Raw genomic sequence first — 7,011 nt, forward strand, 5'->3', positions numbered from 1 at the left:
GCTCTGCTCTGCCTAAATGAGATTTTTGCCTCAGATTACATATATAATCTGAAGAGGGGGGCCCTTCTGGTTTATCTTTAGAAGTAATAATGTAGTGACAGTGGGTCGGCTGGATGAAGGAATTCAGGGTAATTCCATTATGGAGATCAAGAGCGCCCTTTCTTCTAAGAGGCCCAGAGCTTCATCGCCAGGTCCTGTACCTATGGCTGAAGACATAATTTTTGGTTGAAGACCGTTCCTCCTCCTCTTCTGATGAAGATGATGCCACTTATCTTTTTTCTGCGGAGAAGACGCAAACTTCTACGCTCCATCCGATCAAGGATCATGATGTTGAGCAAGGGGAAGCTCCACCGTCCACCTCTAGGGGGGCCAAGGGCCTTTAAAGTGGATAAAGATTTTAAAAAGCTTATGTTAACTGAATGGAAGCATCCTGAAAAAGGTCCAGTTCTCACAAAGAGATTTAAACTGATGTTTCCTCTCCAGGAGTCGGAATCAGAACTGTGGGTACCCGCCTTCCGAAGGTCGATATGGCGATCTCCAAGTTGTCTTCTGATGATGGAAGCAACCTTCAGGATCCATTAGATCGGAGGGCCGAGTGCACTCTGAGGCGCAGCTATTCCGCAGCTGCAGCCTCTGCTTCAGTTGCAGTTGCTTCCTCAGAAGTCGCGGAGATTGTTCGGTCCCGCGTTCTCAGAATTCAGTCGGACCTGGAGTCTCCAGAACTGACGTGCTAGACTAGTTCAAGACCTTACTCCTTGGAACTGACTTTTTGTGTGACGCTTCCACACAGCACCTGAAATTAGATTTTCTGTCCCCTCCCCAAGAGAAATTTGTTTTAACCAGAACCCTAAACAGACCAAACAGTCTATCTTAGAGGATTCTGTCCTCCATTTATGTTCAAAAAAGGGCCCTAGAGGAAGTTAGGGTTAGGGAGTATACTCCCCCGTTTTTCTAGTCCCGAAGCCGTTAAGTGATTGGCGCATGATCATAGACCTGCGTTACCTAAATGGGTTCATAAGACCAAGCGCTTCAGAATGGAGACCATTCGATCACTTATCAGCATCCTAAACCCCGGCGATCTAATGATCACCTTAGATCTGAAGGATGCTTACCTTCATATCCCCATTCACCCAGCTCACAGGAGATTTTTAAGAATTGCGGTCTCCATAAGAGGGGTGGTAAAACATTACCAGTTTGCTGTGCTGCCTTTTGGCATTTCTTCCGCTCCCCACACTTTCACAAAAGTTGTGGCTCCGGTTGTTGCCCAACTCGGGCTTCTAGGGCTAGAAATCGTGCCATACCTAGACGACTGGCTTCGAAAAGCCGCCACTCTAGACGTTCTATCTCATCTTCAACTGGCTCTTCAGTCTCTCCAGCGCTTGGGCTGGCTCATAAATTGGGAAAAATCGGAGATCGTTCCATCTACTTCCAGGATGTTCCTGGGTTTTCTTGTAGACTCCGAACGGATGACCCTTTCCCTCTCTCCAGAGAGGAAGGATCGAGTCATAAGAGCCACGCACTTCCTCATGGCACCTCGGCGGGTGTCCATCAGAACACTCATGAAGATGTTAGGCCACATGTCAGCATCTGCGGATGCAGTTCCTTGGGCCCTATGGCACCTACGTCCACTTCAGGAAGAAGTGTTAGCAGTCTGGAATCGCAACCCCAAGGGGTTGGACAAGACGTACTCCCTGTCTACCAAAGTCTGTTCTTCCCTCAGGTGGTGGAGGAACCTGTCAGATGGGAGATCCTTGATTCAACCTCGTTGGATCATGTTGACCACAGACGCCTTCCTTCTAGGTTGGGGAGCCCATCTGGAGGAGAATCCAGTACAAGGTACCTGGAGTCCGCAGGAGAGGCTTCTCTCATCCAATCTGAGAGAATTGAGAGCAGTTCGTCTCGCTCTCTACCACTTTGCTCCTCTTATCTGCGGGAAGGTGGTAAGAGTCCGCTCGGACAATACGACGGTAGTCGATTACATCAACAGACAGGGAGGCACAAGATCTCAACCTCTCCTCCAGGAAATTGGTTTAATTTTTGCTTGGACAGAAACCAGTCCATCCCACCTTTCGGCTCTCCACATCAGAGGAAATCTCAACGTAGTTGCAGATCAGAGTCGGGGTCTGCCAGTTCCAGGCGAATGGTCATTGAACAGAGACGTTTTCACCCAGATCACTCTCCGGTGGGGTACTCCAGAGATCGACATGATGGCGACCCGCTTGAACGCCAAGGTGGACAGATTCTGCTCCCTCTACAAGGAGGACTATCCTCTGGTGATAGACGCTCTGTCTATAACATGGAGGTTCAGGCTGGCTTACATATTCCCTCCAATTTCCATGATACCAAAGCTATTGACGAAAATCAAGCAAGACCAGACCCCTGTCATTGGGATAATACCATTCTGGCCGAAGAGGTCTTGGTTCACCCAGCTCATGAAGATGAGTCAGGGCACATATTGGAGACTTTCCCTAAGGCAGGACCTTGTGTATCAGGACACAGGCCCCTGCCTAGATCTGAGGAAACTCAATCTGACAGCCTGGAGATTGACAGGTCCCTACTAGAAGCTAGAGGGCTTTCTGCGGAGGTCTTGAGAACCATTTCACACTCCAGGGCGAAGTCTACAAACAAAGCTTACTCAAGGATATACAAGATCTTCCTTCAGTGGTGTGCTGATAAAGAGGTTGTACCCTCAGATCCTCCTCTTTCAGCGATTCTGCAGGACGGCCTCGACAAGGGTCTAAGCCAGTCAACGCTCAGAGTTCATACCAGTGCGCTTTCTGCCTGTTTAGGCAGACCTTTAGCTCAAGACCCCCTACTCAGGAGGTTCCTCAAAGGAGCCAAAAGACCAAAACCTAGAATCCTGAGACCTATCCCTGAATGGGATTTATCTGTGTTTCTGAAGGGGCTATCCTCTCCCCCCTTTGAACCCTTGGAAAATGTAGACCTTAGATTTTTATCTTTGAAGGTCACATTTCTACTGGCCATAACTTCGGCCAAGAGGATTGGAGAACTGCAGGCCTTAGGGCCGTTGAGCCTTATACCCTCTTCTCCAGGACAGAGTTCTGTTGAGGTTCTACCGACTTTGTCCCCAAGGTACCATCATTTAGAAATACTAATCAGACCATCACCTTACCGGTTTTATGTCCCGTTCCCTCAACTCCAGAGGAAGAAGCCCTCCATTCCTTGGACATTTCAAGAAGTCTCAGAATCTACCTGAACAGAACTGCGGACTTCAGAAGATCCGAACACCTCCTGCTGTCCTTGTCGGGGAAAAACACACTAAACACTCTAAAGGCCTCTAAACCCTCTTTGAGTAGATGGGTAAAAGAGGCAATCCATGAAGCTTTTCTAGCCCAGGGGTTGGCTCCTCCATCCTTTGTCACTGCCCACTCTACAAGGGCAGTATCTACTTTGTACTCAGAGAAAAGTTTGTCCCGCTAGAACAAATCTGTGCTGCAGCCTCTTGGAGCTCCCACCTTTATGAAGCAGTACCACCTAAATTCTAGGCGCTCTGAGGGAGTGGCATTTAGACGTACCATTCTCAGGACGCCCTCTCATAAAAATAAAAGAAGGGGAACCCTCCCAATTTGTCTGTCGCTCCTTGCTAGGTCCCCACTTGTGCTGTTGGTTAGGACATAAGGAAAGCGTTCATTTTAACGTAAATTTGTTTTTCCTTAGTCCTAACAGCAGCACACAAATTTCCCACCCTATTTTTGTTTGTGTACTTGCTGATAAAGCACTGGTTTAAGGGCAGGCGTCCCCTTATAGGGGGTGGGTTAATTGTTTAATTGTCTTGGTAGCAATTTTAATCAATAAAAATTCCACCTGTCCTACCAGTTTCACAGGGGAGAACTCCCCACTTGTGCTGCTGTTAGGACTAAGGGAAAACAAATTTACGTTAAAATTAACGCTTCTATATATTTTTACTATTTCTCTTTTCTCCCTGCAGCCTGTCAGCTCTGCCCCCTCCTCCTCCAGACTGAAGGGCAGGGCGCTGCTTTAGCTGCTCATATCTCTGGTTTGGTAGCAGCTAGAGATTTAGCCTTTGTATTCTTTGCTGACATTCCAAGCTTTCATACAATGCCAGAATGAGAGCAATATCTTCAGTACAGGGGAAGATATCACTGATAGAAATCAGGATGCAGTAAATTCAGCAAAAGTGAAAGTAAAATCAGGTTTTACCGTGATTATTCCCGACTCGATTTCTACCAGTGATTTCTCCTCTGTTGTTTTCGCTGTCTGAAATGTCACCAGTTGCAGCCTTCTAGCTGTTACCATTGAGGAGATATCAGCATCTAAATCATCCCCCCCTCCTCTTTCTGCCTGAGCTCAGCAGAACAGTTAGGTGGTTAAAGAGGTATTCTCATCTGAGACAATGGGGGCATATCGCTAGGATATGACCCTATTATCTGATAGCTGCAGGTCCCAGTGGTTTACAGCAATGCACCTATATCAAGAACGGAGCCCCAAAAGTGGTGGAGGGCACACTGAATAGGCTATTTCCATCACGCCCATAGAAGTGAATGGGAGTGGTGGCCGGTCATGTGTGGTGCACTCCCATTAACTTCTATAGGGAGAGCGCTTGGTGGTGGCCAGAGCAGAGTAGGCAATATGCCCAGGGCCGGACTGGCCTGCCGGGATAGCGGGAAATTTCCCGGTGGGCCGGCAAGCCTGAGTGCCGCAAGGCCGCGGCCCTGGTGACAAGTGGGGGCGGCCGCGGCCGGCGGCAGGGCAGAGCAGGAGATGAGCGCCTCCATTGCGGAAGCGCTCATCTCCATAGTCATCTGTATTGCCGTCCTCAGGACGGCAATACAGATGCCTGTGCTGCGGCAGAGGAGGGAGAGGTGTGTCCCCTCCTGTTCCTCTGATAGGCTGCCGGCTTAGTGCTGGCAGCCTATCAGAGGCCGGTGCAGGCGGCGCGATGACGTCATCGTGTCGCCTGAGCCGTATAGCGAGGGACACAGACGGAAGAGGCGGCCTGCATCGCATCGCATTGCTGGAGGTAAGTATAAGTGTATTATTTTTTTTTTTTTTTTATATAGGTACAATACTGGGCTGGCACATGATAAGGGGGCTACTGGGCTGGCACATAAGGGGGGCTACTGGGCTGGCACATAAGGGGGGCTACTGGGCTGGCACATAAGGGGGACTACTGGGCTGGCTGGCACATGATAAGGGGGCTACTGGGCTGGCACATGATAAGGGGGGGCTACTGGGCTGGCACATAAGGGGGGCTACTGGGCTGGGCTGGCACATGATAAGGGGGGCTACTGGGCTGGCACATGATAAGGGGGGACTACTGGGCTGGCACATGATAAGGGGGGCTACTGGCACATGATATGGGGGGCTACTGGCACATGATATGGGGGCACTCTGGCTACTGGCACATGATATGGGGGCACTCTGGCTACTGGCACATGATAATGGGGGGGATCTGGCTACTGGCACATGATAAGGGGGGGGGGGGGCTTCTGGCTACTGGCACATGATATGGGATAAGTGTATTATTTTTTTTATATAGGTACAATACTGGCTGGCACATGATAAGGGGGGCTACTGGGCTGGCACATAAGGGGGGCTACTGGGCTGGCACATAAGGGGGGGACTACTGGGCTGGGCTGGCACATGATAAGGGGGGCTACTGGGCTGGCACATGATAAGGGGGGCTACTGGGCTGGCACATAAGGGGGGCTACTGGGCTGGCACATAAGGGGGGACTACTGGGCTGGGCTGGCACATGATAAGGGGGGCTACTGGGCTGGCACATGATAAGGGGGGACTACTGGGCTGGCACATGATAAGGGGGGCTACTGGCACATGATATGGGGGGGCTACTGGCACATGATATGGGGGCACTCTGGCTACTGGCACATGATATGGGGGCACTCTGGCTACTGGCACATGATAATGGGGGGGATCTGGCTACTGGCACATGATATGGGGGGGGGGCTCTGGCTACTGGCACATGATCAAGGGGGGGGCTCTGGCTACTGGCACATGATATGGGGGGCTACTGGCACATGATAAGGGGGGCTACTGGCACATGATAAGGGGGGCTACTGGCACATGATAAGGGGGGGGGGCTCTGGCTACTGGCACATGATATGGGGGGCTACTGGCACATGATAAGGGGGGCTACTGGCACATGATAAGGGGGGCTACTGGCACATGATAAGGGGGTCTACTGGCACATGATAAGGGGGGCTACTGGCACATGATAAGGGGGCTACTGCACATGATAAGGGGGGCTACTGGCACATGATATGGGGGCTCTGGCTACTGGCACATGATATGGGGGGGCTCTGGCCACTGGCACATGATGGTGGGGGGGCTCTTATTTCTGGCACATGATTGGGGGCACTCTGGCTACTGGCACATGATATGGGTGGCTCTGGCTACTGACATGATATGGGGGGGCTCTGGCTATGGGGGGGGGGGCTCTGGCTACTGGCACATGATATGGGGGGGGCCTCTGGCTACTGGCACATGATATGGGGGGCTACTGGCACATGATAAGGGGGCTACTGGCACATGATAAGGGGGCTACTGGCACATGATAAGGGGGGCTACTGGCACATAGGGGGGCTACTGGCACATAAGGGGGGCTACTGGCACATGATATGGGGGGGCTCTGGCTACTGCATATGATATGGGGGGCTCTGGCTACTGGCACATGATGGTGGGGGGGCTCTTATTTCTGGCACATGATTGGGGCACTCTGGCTACTGGCACATGATATGGGTGGCTCTGGCTACTGACACATGATATGGGGGGGCTCTGGCTACTGACATGATATGGGGGGGCTCTGGCTACTGCACATGATGGTGGGGGGGCTCTTATTACTGGCACATGATTGGGGGCATCTATGGGGGCACATCTTACTGCAGATTATTGGGGGGCACTATAGGGGCATCTACTGAGGCTAAAAAAGAAGATATTTTATATGGGGGCTCTGTATAGGGGCATTTTATACTGGGACACATTATGGTGGGTACTATGGGGAAGGGGGGG

This window comes from Bufo bufo, chromosome 11 (assembly GCF_905171765.1).
Source record: "Bufo bufo chromosome 11, aBufBuf1.1, whole genome shotgun sequence".
Taxonomy (NCBI): domain Eukaryota; kingdom Metazoa; phylum Chordata; class Amphibia; order Anura; family Bufonidae; genus Bufo; species Bufo bufo.